This window comes from Muntiacus reevesi, chromosome 3, assembly GCF_963930625.1.
Source record: "Muntiacus reevesi chromosome 3, mMunRee1.1, whole genome shotgun sequence".
Taxonomy (NCBI): Eukaryota; Metazoa; Chordata; class Mammalia; order Artiodactyla; family Cervidae; genus Muntiacus; species Muntiacus reevesi.
Window position 1 is genome coordinate 91,912,681 of NC_089251.1, and position 19,624 is coordinate 91,932,304.

Sequence of the window (19,624 nt, forward strand, 5' to 3'; positions counted from 1 at the left end):
GCCTAGTACATAGTAAAGAGTTCAGTAAATAATAGTTACAATTATTGTTATTATCATTTTGTGTTAAACAGGGAGAGAAGAGGTGGAGGGCATCCCAGTCAGAGGAAACAGCAGGGTTGGCTGCATAATTTGCAGGCATCATCCTACAGGAGGAGTAGGGGGTGACAGAAGATGAGAGGGTTGGATGGCATCACCAACTCAATGGACATGAATTTGAGAAAACTCCAGAAGATGGTGAAGGACAGAGGAGCCTGGTGAGCTGCAGTCCATGAGGTCACAAAGAGCCAGACACGACTGAGCGACTGAACGAGAACAATTGAGAGGAGCATTGTGAGCCAGGCAGAAGTACTGGCAGTTGAATTTTAGGAAGATGATAACTTAAGAAATATAAGACTTCCTTTTGGACCCAAGCCTAGCTAGTCTCTACAAGCTCCAAATGTCTTTCACACTCAGAATTCAAGACCCATTCCAACATGTCTCTGGAACCACTGGTTATGGTAAAGAAACCTCCTTATAGCCTGGATTTCTTTAAAAATAAACAAAGAACAAACAACAAAACCTTCTCCTGCCTTTTGGAAATCTGATTCTCTCCAGAGAGCACTGGGCTGCTCATTCACCAGCTGCCATCTGAGGAGCTGGGGAGCATTGTCAAAAGTCTTCTAGCATTTCACTGCTCTTCCCCCCAAATTTTTCTTTATCTTCTTCTAAAATCCTTTTTCCTTAGGAACAGTACTTGCCTGTCTTAGCAGTGTTGTGCTCTGTGGTTCCTATTCCTATTCCTCAAGGTTCTAGAGATCCAGATCATTGTGCTCCTGCCTAGCTCAAGTTCTGTGCCATCTTTCACTACTTTAACCGTAAAGTCGACAGACCTATATCTAGATTCAAAGTTTCCTGATCTAACAATACATTCAATAGATCTATTAATGTGTTAAATTTTGTACCCTATAGAGAATACACTGTATTTTCCAGAATTCCTGTTTTTTTTTTTTTTTTAAATTAAACAGGAAGCAAAACTTATCATTGCTCTCCAAAGTTTTTCCTAATATATTACTCCTCTGCTATCTTTTTTGTTGTTCAGAAACCAACTCTTTTGAGAACCATGTCTTTTTGTCCCTTCACTGACATTGATGGTTTGGATATGACCTGGATGGCCCCAACAGGGCTCCTTGCTCAGAGGGGCCCCGTACTCGGCTTAATGATCTGCTCTTGCCATCTTTAAATTCTTAATAATTTTATCTTTGAACTTGTGTTTAGTAAGTGACGTCCAATGAGACGATGGAGCATGAACATGAACAGAGAAGATACTCACAACATGTGTCCACCATTCCTTGCTGCCCATTCATATGGCATTCATGATGCCTGATGGGCACATAATTTTATTTTATAGCCCCAGAGGCCATATTTATCATTTCAACTAGAACTTGCTTCAAATGCAGAAAAGAAGGTATTTTAAGAAACAGAAACAATTGAGGAACCCTTTCATATCCTTTCTTACTGCCCACCACTTACTCTGAAAATGATGGCAAAGAAAGCAAAGATTGGTTAACCCATAGTTCCTTCTTACAGTCCTCTCTTACTCATCACTAAGCCTAAGGTAGGTGGAATTGTATACATTAAGAAGTAAAGTTAAAACAGGTAAGTTAGTTTTGTTCTGATAAGATGAAATGCACATTCTGTAGCATGTACCCAATACAAAATATAGATTCTGTAATTTTAGTGATTCTGCATATGAGTTACATGAATTAAATGCTCTTGTGTTCACATTTAAATTGGCATTGCACATAAAGATGAACAGTAAAATTCATACTAATAAGTTAAATATTTTATTTTTTGTAATCAGAGTGACATTAAATAGCAAATGAAAAACATCATGGCAAGTCAAGAGAGAATGTGGGGGAAAAGATAGCTTTATCAATTTAGGATCATGGCCCATATGAATCCTCTTCACCTAGCATCAAGCTCTGCAATTTCAACATTCATTTGGTTGAGTCACAGTCCAGAGATATATGTTTTGGAAAAAGACAGTGTATTATCTTAAGATAAAAAGTTGTATATTCATGAAAGAGTTAGAAAAATTGACCTATTTTATATAAGAATGTTTATTCTAATACTTCTTACTATAGTAAAAATTTGAAACAATGTATATGGGATATAATGTATATGGAATGGAACATCAATTCTTCCCTGGGTCTCTGTCCTACAGATTTCAAATTTGCCAGTCCCAACAATCACATGAGCCAATTCCTTAAAATAAATTCCTCTCTTTATCTACAAACATCCTATTGGTTCCGCTTTCCTGGAGAACCCTTACTAACAGAAGTTACTACACTTTTATTTGCTTGTGCATTTCTGTGACTAAATCTAGACCATGCCATGATCAGAAGGAGCATGATTGCCCCCTACCCATTCAGCACCTCAGATGCCGTTCTTCTCTTACTCATAGACCTGCATCTACACACCTGTTTCTTCAGTCTCATTGACATCTCTAGTCCTGTCATCCTTGTATCTTCTCACCATCTATCTACCCTATTCTGATTGACTCCTTTGTCCTTCCCACCTGGCTTAAGCTTCCACAACCTATTATTTCAGTCACTCTCATGCCCCAAATTTCAATTCCCTTACCTTTCCCCTTTTGCTCCAACTGCCCTTGTTGTTGTTGTTGAGGCACTCAGTTGTGTCTGACTCTTTGTGACCCCATGGACTACAGCACACCAGGCCTCCCTATCCTCCACTGTCTCCTGGGGTTTGCTCAAAATCATGTCCATTGTGTCGGTGATGCCATCCAACCATCTCATCTTCTGTTGCCCCCTTCTCCTCCAGTCCTCAATCCTTCCCAGCATCAGGGGCTTTTCCAATGAGTCGGCTCTTCGCATCATGTGGTCAAAGTATTGGAGCTTTAGCTTCAGCATCAGTCCTTCCAATGAATATTCAGGGCTGATTTTCTCTAGGATTGACTGGCTTGATCTCCTTGTTGTCCAAAGGACCCTCAAGAGTCTCTCCAACACCACAGTTCAGTTCAGTTCAGTTCAGTCACTCAGTCATGTCCAACTCTTTGTGACCCCATGGACTGCAGCACGCCAGGCCTCCCTGTCCACCACCAACTCCCAGAGTTTACCCTAACTCATGTCTATTGAGTTGGTGATGCCATTCATCACCAGTGATCCCCTTTAGGATGCACTGGTTGGATCTCCTTGTAGTCCAAGGGACTCTCAACAGTCTTCTCCAACACCACAGTTCAGAAGCATCAGTTCTTCGGCACTCACCTTTTTTTACAGTCCAGCTCTCACATCCATACATGACTACTGGAAAAACCATAGCCTTGACTAGATGGACCTTGTTGTTAGCAAAGTAATGTCTCTGCTTTTTAATATGCTCTCTAGGTTGGTCATAACTTTCCTACCAAGGAGTAAGCGTCTTTTAATTTCATGACTGCAGTCACCATCTGCAGTAAAAGCATCAGTTCTTTGGTGCTCAGTTTTCTTTATGGTCCAACTCTCACATCCATACATGACGGCTGGAAAAGCCACAGCTTTGACTATATGGACATTTTTCAGCAAAGTGATGTCTCTGCTTCTTAATATGCTGCCTAGGTTGGTCAAAGCTTTTCTTCCAAGGAGCAAGTGTCTTTTAATTTCATGGCTGCAGTCACCATCTGCAGTGATTTTGGAGCTCAAGAAAATAAAGTCTGTCACACAACACTGAAATACAAAGGATCATAAGAGACTACTACCAGCAGCTCTATGCCAATAAAATGGACAACTTGGAAGAAATGGACAAGTTCTTAGAAAAGTATAACTTTCCAAAACTGAACCAGGAAGAAATAGAAGATCTTAACAGATCCATCACAAGCAAGGAAATCGAAACTGTAATCAAAAATCTTCCAGCAAACAAAAGCCCAGGACCAGATGGCTTCACAGCTGAATTCTACCAAAAATTCAGAGAAGAGCTAACACCTATCTTACTCAAACTCTTCCAGAAAATTGCAGAAGAAGGTAAACTTCCAAACTCATTCTATGAGGCCACCATCACCCTAATTCCAAAACCAGACAAAGATACCACAAAAAAAGAAAACTACAGGCCAATATCACTGATGAACATAGATGCAAAAATCCTTAACAAAATTCTAGCAAACAGAATCCAACAACATATTAAAAAGATCATACACCATGACCTCGAATAGCCAAAGTAATCTTAAGAAAGAAGAATGGAACTGGAGGAATCAACCTGCCTGACTTCAGACTATACTACAAAGCCACAGTCATCAAGACAATATGGTACTAGCACAAAGACAGAAATATAGATCAATGGAACAGAATAGAAAGCCTAGAGATGAATCCACGAACCTATGGACACCTTATCTTCGACAAAGGAGGCAAGGATATACAATGGAAAAAAGACAAACTCTTTAACAAGTGGTGCTGGGAAAACTGGTCAACCACTTGTAAAAGAATGAAACTAGAACACTTTCTAACACCATACACAAAAATAAACTCAAAATGGATTAAAGATCTAAATGTAAGACCAGAAACTATAAAACTCCTAGAGGAGAACATAGGCAAAACACTCTCCAACATAAATCACAGCAGGATCCTCTATGACCCACATCCCAGAATATTGGAAACAAAAGCAAAAATAAACAAATGGGACCTAATGAAACTTAAAAGCTTCTGCACTACAAAGGAAACTATAAGTAAGGTGAAAAGACAGCCCTCAGATTGGGAGGAAATAATAGCAAATGAAGCAACAGACAAAGGATTAATCTCAAAAATATACAAGCAACTCCTGAAGCTCAACTCCAGAAAAATAAATGACCCAATCAAAAAATGGGCCAAAGAACTAAACAGACATTTCTCCAAAGAAGACATACAGATGGCTAACAAACACATGAAAAGATGCTCAACATCACTCATTATCAGAGAAATGCAAAGCAAAACCACAATGAGATACCATTACACGCCAGTCAGGATGGCTGCTATCCAAAAGTCTACAAGCAATAAATGCTGGAGAAGGTGTGGAGAAAAGTGAACCCTCTTACACTGTTGGTGAGAATGCAAACTAGTACAGCCGCTATGGAAAACAGTGTGGAGATTTCTTAAAAAACTGGAATTAGAACTGCCATATGACCCAGCAATCCCACTTCTGGGCATACACACCGAGGAAACCAGATCTGAAAGAGACACGTGCACCCCAATGTTCATCGCAGCACTGTTTATAATAGCCAGGACATGGAAGCAGCCTAGATGCCCATCAGCAGATGAATGGATAAAGAAGCTGTGGTACATGTACACCATGGAATATTACTCAGCCATTAAAAGAATTCATTTGAATCAGTTCTAATGAGATGGATGAAACTGGAGCCCATTATACAGAGTGAAGTAAGTCAGAAAGATAAAGACCATTACAGTATACTAACACATATATATGGAATTTAGAAAGATGGTAATGATAACCCTATATGCAAAACAGAAAAAGAGACACAGATGTACAGAACAGACTTTTGGACTCTGTGGGAGAAGGTGAGGGTGGGATGTTTCAAGAGAACAGCATCGAAACATGTATATTATCTAGGGTGAAACAGATCACCAGTCCAGGTTGGATGCATGAGACAAGTGCTCGGGCCTGGTGCACTGGGAAGACCCAGAGGGAGTGGGTAGAGAGGGAGGTGGGAGGGGGGATCAGGATGGGGAATACATGTAAATCCATGGCTAATTCAAGTCAATGTATGACAAAAACCACTACAATATTGTAAAGTAATTAGCTTCCAAATAATAAAAATAAATGAAAAAAAAAAAAAAAGTCTGTCACTGTTTCCATTCCACTCCGCCCCCGCACCCCATCTATTTGGCACAAGGTGATGGGACCAGATGCCATGATCTTAGTTTTTTGAATGTTGAGTTTTAAGACAGTTTTCTCACTCTTCTCTTTCACTTTCATCAAGAGACTCTTTAGTTCCTCTTAGCTTTCTGCCATTAGGGTGGTGTCATCTGCATATCTGAGGTTATTGATGTTTTCCCCAGCAATCTTGATTCCAGCTTGTGCTTCATCCAGCCTGGCATTTCACATGATGTACTCTGCATATAAGTTAAATAAGCAGGGTGACAATACACAGCCTTCACGTACCCTTTTTCCCAATTTTCAACTAATCCATTTTTCTATGCCTGGTTCTAACTGTTGCTTCTTGTCCTGCATACAGGTTTCTCAGAAGGCAGGTAAGGTGGTCTGGTATTCCTATCTCTAAGAATTTTCCACAGTTTGTTGTGATTCACACGGTCAAAGACTTTAGCATAGCTGCCCTACCAGTCCCTAACTCTGAATCATCCTAGCCAACTGCTGCCTTCACTCCTTCTCTTCTAGTCTTCCTCTGGGGGATATCAGTATTTTTCTCTTATGGACTTCAATTAATCGAATGACTATAAACAGTAATCTTCTTTACTCAAAGTCTATTGATTTAAATGTAATTACATTTAAAAGATAGTTTGACTAAGCATCAGGATACCATAGCCTAGTCAAGTTAACACATAAAGCTAACAATCACAGCGGGGCAGTTGCAAAAACTCACATTTTCATTTAGCAAATATTTGTTGAGCATGAAGAATATGCTGTGTAACGGAAACACAAAGCTGGATAAAAGACATCTTCCCTATCCCCCCAAGGAGTTCATCGTCTCTTAGAGTGAAGTAGATACAGAAGCAAAGACATTTGTAGTGTGAGGAAGTAAGTGCTATGATGGAAAGGTATATGGAGGAATTATCTGTTTGGGCTTCCCTGGCGGCTCAGTTGGTAAAGGATTTGCCTGTAATGCAGGAGACCTGGTTCAATCCCTGGGTTGGGAAGAGTCCCTGGAAAAGAAATGGCAACCCAGTCTGGTATTCTTGCCTGGAGAATTCCATGGACAGAGGGGCCTGGCGGGCTACAGTCCATGGGGTTGCCAAGAGTAGGACACAGGTGAGCGGCTAACACACACACACATCTGTTTGTAGGATACAAAATGTGATAGGGGTCTATTAAGTCAACAAGAAGATCAAGAAGTTGTGAATCTAGACATAGCATGAATCAGCCTCATGGTTGAGGTTGTTATATAGGATGACACAGAACTTGGACTGGACAAAAAGGTGGTGACTGAACTGCATCTTAGACTTTGTTTCAGTGAGGAGACTAGGACAGGTGAAACAGAGAGAGTGATGAATACAAACTTAAGTAGTCTGCACTTGATCCCATGTGTAGTGAGGCTAGATGAAAGTGACAGTGTGGTTAAAAAAAAAGACTCCAGATAATATGGATATAGGCACATTTACTAAAATGTAGGGCTTCTGAGGGTGGATTAGGAGACAAGGGCTTTGAATGAAAAGCTAAAGGTTTGAAGTTTACCTTTCAGTCTAGCACTTTTCAAAAATTTTGAAGCAGTGAAACTCTTTTTTTCCCTGAAAATAATCTTAACAGAAGTCCAATATATCAAATGGATACAATATATCAAATATATCACTGTTTGCCTGGTTTGAAAGCCCCTGATGAAGGTGATGAAGATCTGAGGAGTTGTAAACTCTGATGTCCATATAGAACCACATTGGAAGGGAAGAGGGTGAGAGCTGAGAGGAAGGTTAGAAAGAGAGGAGAGTGTGGACTATGGAGGAGGCAATAGAGATGAAAGGAGCAGGTAGATTTGAAGGATGTTGGAGGAATAAGCAATGGGCGTGGGAGTGGTGGAGGAGAGAGTCCAGTTACATTCAGGAGGGAAGAAGGAGAGCCCTTGGTGTGGTGGTGGGCTGAGGTTCTTGGCTGCCATCAGGGGGGAGAACATAAAAACATCTGGTCCAGTTGTATGGCCACTGTCATTATTCTTGTGGTCATTATTTCTTGTCCCCAAAACTGCTGGGATGTTTTGGAAGAACTTTAGAAAGAAGTTTTTGGATTTATTCTCATGAATAGTGCAGTACTACGTATTTGTTCATGCAGTCTGACAATCTGAGGAAGTAAAAGAACTACATCTGGGCTGTCAGGAAAGTTTTATTTGAAAGACCCAACATAGTTCTTGATATTGCTAACACTGCTGTTAAGTCCTGTGCTAAAATTGTCCTTGCAGGTGCCCAATAGTCAGGAATACTTAAAGGTTTGAGATTTTACCTGACTTCAAAGCTATAAGACTGCCTCATGGATACTGGCAGAAGACACAAGATTCCTGGGTCAGAAACAAAGGACAGCTTGTTACTCACAGCAATAGTAGTAGCTACAATTACATCCTTTTTGCACTGGTTACTCAAAACCCAATTTCCACAGGATGACATGAAAAAGCCAAGCAATGCCTGCACATGTAGTGGGAACATTTTAACAGAGGAACCCCAAGTTTGGGGAACTTGGATCTCTTATGGGGCTTTCCCGGTGGTTCAGCAGAAAAGTCTCTGCCTACAATGCAAGAGATGTGGGTTCAATCCATGGGTGAGGAGATCCCCTGGAGGAGGAAATGGCAACCCACGTCAATATTTTTGCCAGGAGAATCTGCATGGACAGAGGATCTTGGCAGGCTATAGTCCATGGGGTTACAAATAGTCAGACACAATGATCTTTTATAATGAATAGCAAGCCTACCTTAACTTTCTCCTGAAGGGAGACAATATCCTTTTTATTTTTTAAATTAAAAAAACTTGTATTGAAGTATAGTTGACTTACAATATTGTGTTAGTTTCAGATGTACAGAAAAGTGATTCAATTATTTTTTTCAAATTGATCCATTGTACTTTATTGCAAGATATTGAACATAATTCCCTGTGTCATACAATATATCCTTGTTGCTTACCTATTTTATGTATGGTGATTTGTATCTGTCAATCCCATACTCTTAATTTTCCCTCTCTCCCTCTCCCCTTTGGTAACCATAAGTTGTTTTCTGTGTCTATGAACCTGTTTCTGTGTATGTGGATTTATTTGTATATTTTCAGATCCCACATATAAGGGATATCATTTGTCTATCTGGTTTACTTCAACTAAGTATGACATTCTCCAGGACCATCCATGTTGCTGCAAAAGGCAATATTTCATTCTTTTTAAAGCCTGAGTAATATTCCATTATACTGCTGCTGCTGCTGTCACTTCAGTTGTGTCCAACTCTGTGCGACCCCATAGCGGTAGCCCACCAAGCTTCCCTGTCCCTGGGATTCTCCAGGCAAGAACATTGGAGTGGGTTGTCATTTCCTTCTCCAATGCATGAAAGTGAAAAGTGAAAGTGAGGTCGCTCAGTCATGTCCGACTCTTAGCGACCCCATGGACTGCAGCCTACCAGGCTCCTCCGTCCATGGGATTTTCCAGGCAAGAGTACCGGAGTGGGGTGCCATTGCCTTCTCTGATATACATCACATCTTAAGCTAATCATCGGTTAATGGACACTTTGGTAATTTCTATGTCGTGGCTATTGTAAATAGTGCTGCAATAGTGAACATTGGGTTGCCCATATCAACAAATTTGCCTCATGCTCTGGAGGGAGACACCATCTCTGTCTTCAAGGTTGTTTGCTATATAGACATCCTTGAAAAGATATCTGGAATAAAGGCAGCTCTGATCCCAAGATACGCAGAATGCCAGAGAATATATAGACTTGTTCCCTAACATGACAAAGCTCAGATAATGATCAGCTAATGTGGTGATTAATTTCCCTTCACTTTCTATCTCTTTCTCCTATTGTATTACTCTTTCTCCCATTGCACCTATAATACACAGGTGACTTTTCCAGTTGACCTAAAAGGTCAAACCTTCTTCTATTACTGGCATGCTTTTTTTTTTTTTTTCATTTATTTTTAGTTGGAGGCTAATTACTTCACATATTACTGGCATTCTTTTGACCACTATGTATCTGAAGTTGTCTCCTAAAGGGACGTTCAAATGATCCTTCACTGATCAATTCCTCAAGCTACTTTGCTTCGTCTTACTTCAAAGCTCTCACGTCCTTTGTTAGCTTGAAATATGGTAAAATTTGATCAGTTTTACTTACTTAGACTCAAATCCTGAGCTTATAATTAAGAGATGTATAAGGAATGTTCAAAAACACTTCTAAAGATTTTTTTCAAATTTGAGAGAAATAAAATGCATATAGAACTTGGCAGAAAAAGAGTTGTAAAACAGAGCAATACACCTTGATGGAAGATTTTATGAGGTAGTTGGAGAGAGTAAGCTTCACACCTGGAATGTCTTGCTAAATCACTGGTCTGGACACTTTATAATCTCACTGGAATGGAGGTTCTTACTCTGTCACCTTCAGATGAAGGTGAGTTACAGCAACAGCCCAGACCGATGCTCTAAAGGAAGGTATATCCTCAGTCTCTTTTGAGGCTAGAGGGTTAAAGTGGAGGCTGCATCTGGAATTGGTCAACAGCAAATGCACAATCTTCCATCAGGATAATGCAAGACTACATGTTTCTCTGATGACCACGCAAAAGCTGTTGCAGCTTGGCTGGGGAGTTCTGATTCATCTGCCATTGCACCTTCAGCTTTCCCTTTGTTTCTGTCTTTACAAATTTCTCTTGATGGAAAAAACTTCAATTCCCTGGAAGACTAAAAGGTACCTGGAATAGTTCTTTGCTCAAAAAGAAAAAGTTATGGGAAGATAGAATTATGAAGTTGCTTGAAGATGGCAGAAGGTAGTGGAATAAAATAGTGAACTTGCTGTTTAATCAAGTTCCTGATGAAAATGAAAAATTTGTCTTTCATTTTTACTTAAAAACTGAAGAAACGTTTAGGCCAACCCCATACGTTGAATCCTGTCACTCACTTGCTTAGCACCCTTTGGAACTTGGACGAAATTTCCTCTCATAGCCCTCCAGAGCCTCATCTCGCACTCCTTCCTTCATGCTGCCCCCATTCTGTACTTCCCTCAGGGACTTGTCCTTGTCAAACTGTTTCCTATTCTGTTGCCTCTGAGCATGCTGTTCCCTCTCCCGGAAGACTTTTTGGCTCCACTCTGCCTGGTGGCATCTGAGATGCCATGCACATTATGCAATGTCTGCTGAGGTTGGCACCCGGGCAGCCCTCTTTCCTAATCACAGAATTCAGAACGGGCTGTCAGCTTCTCAGTTGCAGAGCACCACACTCTTCCCTCATAGCATTTGTCATCATTTGTATTATATACATACTTCAGTTTTCACTTTTTAACTGTCTGGAGAAGGGGGTAAGTTCCATGAAGGTAGAAATCATATTTGACATGTTAACCACTCTCTCTGTGGGCTTAATACAGTGCTTGGTATAGCAGGTACTCAATAAATTCCTGGTAAATGGATGGATGAATAAATGAAAGCCAGCAGGGTAAGGGGAACAGGGTCTTACAGTCTGGGTAATGAAGAATTAAGTGGCAGCTTGGCACTAATACTGAGAGAACTTGAAGCATGAGTAACATCCTGGGTCCTTCTCTGAGAGTCCCATCTGTCAAAGCTCTTAGAATGTGTACTGATCATTCTCTAAATGGGGATAAATATTAACATACCTTTATTATGCTGAATGTGAACTCAACCTGCACAATACTTGGCCTTGTCTCTCGAGATGATCACCAGACACAAATGGAGAGAGATGGGTATATCCCCGTTTTTTTGTTTTTTAGCTGAGACAGTTATTTATCCAGTATCTCTTTAGCCTGAAAACAAAACCATTAATTACAAAGACCAACTTTTTAGGACACAGAGCAGGGTTGATATACCACCCTGGAAATTGTGTGTGTCTGTGTCGATTTCTGATTACTAAGCCTCTGGAAATATCTTGAGAACTAACTCATGCCTACAGAATAGGCACAAGCTTCTGGCGTCATCAGGATTCAGCCACCACCAGTGGATGGCGGCTCTCTTCCATGTCAACACGACTCTCTCCCAGAGCTCTGTTCTATAACTTAATTCTATTAAACCTAAAACTTCATCCACCCCATGGCTCACATCCCCACAAATTATAGTCACTCTCTGTGGTAGTCATTAGTTCTAGTCACAGAATATTTCTAGTTCTCCAAGTTCACAGCAGGATTGCATAACCTCATCCCTTTAAATTTAGATGTGACCATGTGATTGCTTTGGTCAATGTAAAATTCAGCAAGTGTACACCAAGAATTGAACTTTGGCTATATCATGGACAGACAGAGACAGCTTCTGTCAGCCTGGATCTCTAAGTGAAGATGACAGGAAACAGAGGCAATGTCAACCTGTAATGTAGGAATTAAACACAAAGATAAAATTATTAAGAATTTCAAGATGACAACAGCAGATCATTCAGCCACGCAGAATCTGCCTTTCCTCCTCCTCTCACACCTCCATTCTGCACCCTGATAGCTTGATGTCCCTTCAAGCTGCTGTGTTCTGCCTTTACTTACTTACCTTTTTGGTGTGCTCCATACCCAGAAGGCTGCCCTCTCTTTTTGGCCCCTGCATTGCAGGAACATTCTGACCCTTTCCTTGGGGATGACTGCTGAATCAACTCTGTGCTGAGACCTTCCCTCGGGGCTTGCTGATGGCTGGAGCGCCCCCACCTCTTGCCTGCCCTCACTGGCCAACACTGTTCTCACCAACAGTATGTCAGCTTTGTGTCCTGACACCCATTCTCTAAGGCTACATTGTAGCTGTCTCTGATCAGGGAGGGAGAGCTATTCCTTATGCTCTTGTGGATTTAAAAAAGCAGGTATTACTTTATCACTAAATGCCTAGAGAATCGAAATCCCAGAATAAAAACAGAACCCTCTCTATAGTCTCTTTCTACTTCCTTAAACTTTTTTTGTAATTTTTATTTCTTTTTTTCTACTTCCTTTTCAAACTTCCTTTTCTGTCTCTTTGTATCTACAGTCAACAGAAAATTAGAGCCATAACTCAATGGACATCAAAGTTTCTGCTGAAAAAACTGGTAGCATTTGATAATTTATCATCATTTAAAATTTTAATTACATTTTATAATGATGTGCATGATATAAAATTTAGTGGATGTGAAAAGGTAAACACAAAATGTTAAGTCTCCCTCTTCTGCTCACTCTGCCCTCACTTCCTCTCTGTCAGGTTCTGGAATAACCTTCTGGAGATCTTCTATGTACTTACAAATATACAAGTATTTTCACTCTCCTTCCCCTCCCCCCAACTCTTACATTGTTCTGCAGCTTTTTCTTTACTCTGAACATGCTCTGTAAATAATCCAAAATCTTTGCAACTTTTTTATAGCTCTTTATAGTATTCCCTTATTTAGGCATATTGTAATTTACATTAATAAAATGATGTATAATTACATACATATTCAAGTATATTTGTGAATACTTTCCTAGAAGTCGAAGGGTATGTTCATTTTTAATTTGATATAATGTCAAATTGCTGTCTGCAGGAATTTACAAGAGTGCCTGTCCCCATATATCTTTGTTAGTATAGTTTCTAAAATCTTTCAAAGTTGTCAATTGATGTGAGCTAAAAAATGTATCATCATTGTAACTTTAATTTGCATTTTTAAAATTATAGTGATCTCAACTATGTTTCCATATATTTAGAGCATTTATGTTTTCTTTCCTATGAACTCTTCATATTCTTTCCCATTTTTCAAATAGGAGAATGCTCTTCTTACTGATTTTTAAAGAAGTTTGTTTATAGCAGGTTTGACTTGAGGAATTAAAAATTTTTTTTAATGTAGCTAAATTCATCTTTCTTTTAAGGCATCTGGGTTTTGTGTGATGCTTAGAAAAGCTTTAATTGGAGGTTACTACAAAATTTTTCCCACAATTTTTTCTAATAATTTTTAACATATAAATCTTTGTTTTATCTGGAATTAATTTTGTAGTAAGCACTAAGCTAAGAATCTAAATTAATTTTTCTTCACTGATCATCATCCTGATGTTCCAACACCATTTATACATTAGTTAATCCATTTCTTCCTCACCGACTTGAAAAACCACCTTTAACATATACTAAGCCCCTATTTGTCTGTGGATCTGTTTCTGGATCTATCTCTGGTCTGTCTAATTATGACTTAAACTCTATAACTTCTATTATTATGTCAAAGGGGTTACAATAGTATTTTAGGCTAGTGTTAGGGGGTGCTGCTGGTATATAGCAAAGCTAACTAGGCCATATGGAGACAATTCTTAATCCTGGCCTAAATCATTCATCATCTAGCTCTTTGCCAACTACAACAAGGGAGGGTCTGACACTTAAGGAGCAATGGGTTAGGGATGTCTAGACACCACATCCTGCTCTCCGTTAAGCTCACAACCACCCTATGAGGTAGGGTGCTGCTTGAGTTATTTTGGTCACAAGAAATAGAGATTCTTTGGAGCTGATTCAAATAATAAGGGGGTCACTCTTTTCCTATATAAATAAGGGGGACATGAATCTCTGCCACCTCATCAGGAAAAGCCCACAACAAGATCTCTCAGGAAGATCTCAAGCTTTTTTCTTTGTAAAGTGCACATCATTTATGTAGTTTAAAAACATAAGCATACACAACTTACCTTCCAAGGTTGAATGCATGCATACTTAATGACTTATAGCAAACATACTAGAGTGCTGGCCTATGACAAAAGCTGGGGAGGAAAAAGTTGCAAGTATCAAGATGGAAGGGTTAAAAAAACAAAAATGAAAAGAAATAAACTGCAAGTAATGGGACTTTTCATGAGCTGATGTGAGTATGCTATGCATTGAAGAATTGTGAATCATTTGCATTTGAGATTCTTTTATGAGACTGATGTGCTGCCTACTGCGCTAAGGAGGCAAGTTTGAGATTCTTTTAAAAATTAAAAGTCATAAGTCTGTTCTCTATATCTGCATCTCCATTGCTGCTCTGCACATAAATATCAGTAGCATCCTTCTAGATTCCATATATATGAGTTAATATATGATATCTCTTTTTCTCTTTCTGACTTACTTCACTCTGTATAATAGGGTCTAGCCTCATCCACCCCATCAGAGCTGACTCAAATGCATTCCTTTTTATGGTTGAGTAGTATTCCATTGTATATATGTACCACAGCTTCTTTATCCATTCATCTGTTGATGGACATCTAGGTTGCTTCCGTGTCTTGCTGCAATGAACACTGGGGTAAGGGTGGGGGAGAAGGAGAGGGTGAGATAAATGGAGAGAGTAGCATGGATGCATATACATGAACATATGTAAATAGATAGCCAGTGGGAATTTGACCTATGACTCAGGGAACTCAAACCTGGGCTCTGTAATAACCTAGGGGTAGGGGAATGGGTGGAAGGTAGGAGGGAGATTCAAGAAGGAGGGGACATATGTACACCTATGATTAATCCATGTTGATGTATGACAGAAATCAAACCAACATTGTAAACCAATCAGCAATTAACAATAAATAAATACTAAAACAACAACAACAAATTAAAAGTCAAAATGTGAAACTCCAGGCAGTTCACTGGAGCCCTTAAGACAGGTCTCCATTTTGGGGGGGCAGGTTATACAGGGATTGATTAGAACTCAAAGAGGCAGTGGTGAGCTCTTCTCATAGGAAGACTAGAAAGAACAGGGCAGCCAGATCTCATGGACACTGAGCTCCTTGTGACTCAAAGTAAGGTCCATGAACCGGAGGCATGGCTCTCACCTGGGAGCCTGTCTGAAATGCAGAATCTCAGGTCTCACGCCAGACCTGCTTAATCCGAGTCTGCCTCTTAACAAGATACACAGGTAACAGGAAGAAATCATTAAAACTTGAGAACCTCTGCTCTAGGATATAGTTTGGGAAGAGGAATGTTGCTTAGGATCCAGTACAACCCAGCCTACTGAGCCATTTCCTTGTCCATCTATGGTGGTCCTCATAGGTTTTACCGCAGAAGGGAAACAAGTTTGAGAGGATTCAGGATGTAGCCTCAAGGAAAGTGATCAGAATACAAAGAAGACAGAGGTCACTGGATTTGGAAGGGACTGGAAGCTATGAGGTCTGGAAGCTATGAGGCCAGGGTGTTTGGTAGCTGTCCTTAGGGCCATTGCAGTCTCCCAGGATTCTGCGGGACTTGGAGAAGACAAGAAGACTATATTCCAGGAGCCCAAAAGGGAAGGATGTCAATAAAATGAAAGACTGGAGGTGACCCAGCAGGTGGCCATGAGTCTTAATGGAGTGGGACTTTTACTCAAGGATAGAGCCATCACCGGCCATGGGAATGCCAATTTCACTTACCCACCCTCAGGTCTGAAATGTGTAGGAAGAGAAGCCTCTAGAGGAGAGCTAGAATTCAGGTAAGGTCCAGCGGTAAAGGACACATTCTGTGGGGAAGTTGATGATGCAGGAGAATTTCCTGGTACAAAATGGGGCTCCACAAGGTATACTGTGGATACTGAGATTTGAAAAGAGAGGTAGAAAATTAAATGAAGGACAGCAAACTTGGAGTAATCCAAGGAAAAGACGTAGGAGGAAATGGCTGGAGGGAAGCCAATATTTGGGGAATGGCACCAGTCAGGATAACCTTACCCCCAACATTACAGGTTGACACTACCTCTGTTTCCTGTCATCTTCACTTAGGGATCCAGGCTGACAGAAGCTGTCTCTGTCTTTCCATGATATAGCCAAAGTTCAATTCTTGGTGTACACTTGCTGAATTTTACATTGACCAAAGCAATCACATGGTCACATCTAAATTTAAAGGGATGAGGTTATGCAATCCTGCCGTGAACTTGGAGAACTAGAAATATTCTGTGACTAGAACTAATGACTACCAAAGAGAGTGACTATAATTTGTGGGGATGTGAGCCATGGGGTGGATGAAGTTTTAGGTTTAATAGAATTAAGTTATAGAACAGAGCTCTGGGAGAGAGTCATGTTGACATGGAAGAGAGCCGCCATCCACTGGTGGTGGCTGAGTCCTGATGACACCAGAAGCTTGTGCCTATTCTGTAGGCCTGAGTTAGTTCTCAAGATATTTCCAGAGGCTTAGTAATCAGAAATCGACACAGACACACACAATTTCCAGAGTGGTATATCAACCCTGCTCTGTGTTCTAAAAAGTTGGTCTTTGTAATTAATGGTTTTGTTTTCAGGCTAAAGAGATACTGGATAAATAACTGTCTCAGCTAAAAAACAAAGAACAGTGATGTATTGTTCTGGATGTTTTAGCTGATACTTTAATCTCGACTCCCTGAACTCCCGTGTCTCCTTGAGACATCAACCAGTGTTGCAAGTGGGAGCAGCCAACCACACATTTTCTCTGATGGCTAAAATCCCATCGAGTCATGTCACACTGTCTTCTCTGATATGATTTAGAGAAGCAAAGTTTTAATGTTCTTGGATTGACTGACGAGCAAGGGTCTGTGGCTATTTTGAGTGCCAGCCTACTAGTTCTGCAGAAATATAAATATTAAATCACAAATGTTAACCTCTCTGGGTTCTGGGACTATAGATCTATATAATCTGTTGTGATTAGGCCATTAGTTTATAAATTTCCTGTTTGGATGACTTTGAAGGAAGCAGATGCTGGACCCCAAGACCTTTGAAGCAGTCAGATAGGGGACATTGTTGGCTGTCTATCACATCCATTCTTTTCCCTAAAAAACCTGATATTGTTTGGTCCCCCTAGTCCACCAAATTACTAGGGGACGATAACCCTGTCATCAGCTCAGGGATGAGCCCTGACTGATCTAAGCCAGGTGTCTCAGTCTTGGCACTCTTGACGTATTGGATTGGATAATTCTTTGTTGTGGGGACTTTTGTGTGATTACAGGATGTTGGGCAGCATCTTTGAGAGTAGTATTTCCAGCCCTAGTTGAAACAACCCAAAATGTCTTCAGATATTGTCAAATGTCTGCTAGGAGGCAAAATCACCCCCGTAGTAGAGAACCACTGATGTAAATCAGCCATGATAATCTTACTCTTCTTTCAAGATAACTGAGTTTAGAATGGGTATATGGCAATTTGACTAATGAAATTAAGGGAAAAGAAGGCCACTGGGGAGTTTCATGATATGTTTTATTCCCTTATGAGAAAGAGACCCAGGAGGAGATAAGTCCTTTCTCTTTCTCTGGATTTTGTAGTTTGTGGATGAAATCTGGATATGTTGTAGCACAAAGATGAGACAAACTCAGAGAGAAAGACAAAATCAAGAGATTCTCCGAGAAGTGGGGCAAGAGCCCTGATACACCCACCAGGAGCCCAGCCCACCACCGGGCAGATTTTTATTAGAACCAACAAGTATTTTTATTGTTAGAGCCAGAGTGTTTTGTTCTTTGCACCTGAAATCATCTGAACGGAAGTCACTGGGGAGAGTGGCACAGAGAGAGGTAGGGCCCTCCCTCATTCCTGCTGGGACAATTGCCTTCTTAATTAAAAGTAATAGATTTCCCATAATGGCAACCCACTCCAGTATTCTTGCCTGGGAAATCCCATGGACAGAGGAGCCTGGTGGGCTACAGTCCATGGGGTGGCGAAGAATCAGACACGACTTAGTGACTAAACCACCCCATTTCCCATCATTGAAGCGATAGGACATTCCTGCTGGGACAATTGCCTTCTTAATTAAAAGTAATAGATTTCCCATAATGGCAACCCACTCCAGTATCCATGCTTGGGAAATCCCATGGACAGAGGAGCCTGGTGGGCTACAGTCCATGGGGTGGCGAAGAATCAGACACGACTTAGTGACTAAACCACCCCATTTCCCATCATTGAAGCGATAGGACGTTAGGAAGTTTACTTGGATTTTTGGCAAGTTTATAAATAAACTGAGCTCCTACTGTCTAGAGGACAGGGATAAGGCAGCTACAAAGATAAGGACTAGATGATGCTGGGCCAGGAACAGATACAAACATTGGAGAAGCACAAACGTGCCAATCTGTGCTAAGTAGGTGGAGGAGTCAGATTTCAGTGCCAAGACTGACGCAGGCTCAGCTGATCCTCCAGCACTGAAGCCAAACCCCCAGGTTTGCTTATACCGTGCTTTTTTTTTTTTAACCATTGGCTGCACATTGGAGCCACTCGCAGAACTTTAAAAAATGTTGATGCCTGGGTTCCCTCCACCGTCCTCGCAAGCTTCTTATATAATTGGACTGCTGTGTGGGCTGAGCATCATTTTTTTAAAACCTCAAACTTTTCACAGTTGGTGGATTCAGGTGTCTAAGCCCAAGTGCTTTCCATTCTATTGTGTTGCCTTTACACTCGTGGGTACGTTTCTTATTTCTATCTTTGTGTGTGTGTGTGAATAGATAATTCTTGCACCTGGTGCAAAAGACTACACAAACACACACAAAAAGCCTACACAATACAGTTTCTCTCCCATGCCTGTCTCTCAGTTAACCACGTCCTCTGCCTAGAGGAAAATTTATGACTGTACTACACAGGCATAAGTTTATTTTTGGTTCTTTTTATACACTAATGATAATTTTGTACGCATACTGCTCTACAGCTTGAGTTTTTGACTTAACTGTATCTTATAGATCATTCGATATTAATACCTAATCTCTTTGTTTTTTATTATGTGATGACTAAGTAATACCCATGTATGGATGGGCTTTAATTTACCTAACCAGTCCACAATAGATAGGGCTCAGGTTGGTCCTGCCTGGCCTTACTATGACAAATTATGCCCCAGTGTATAAACTTACATGCATTTGTAGGTATGTCTGTAAGAAAAATGGGATCTCAAGATCAATGGGTAGGAGTGCTTGTAATTGAGGCCTGTGTTAAACTGACCTCATG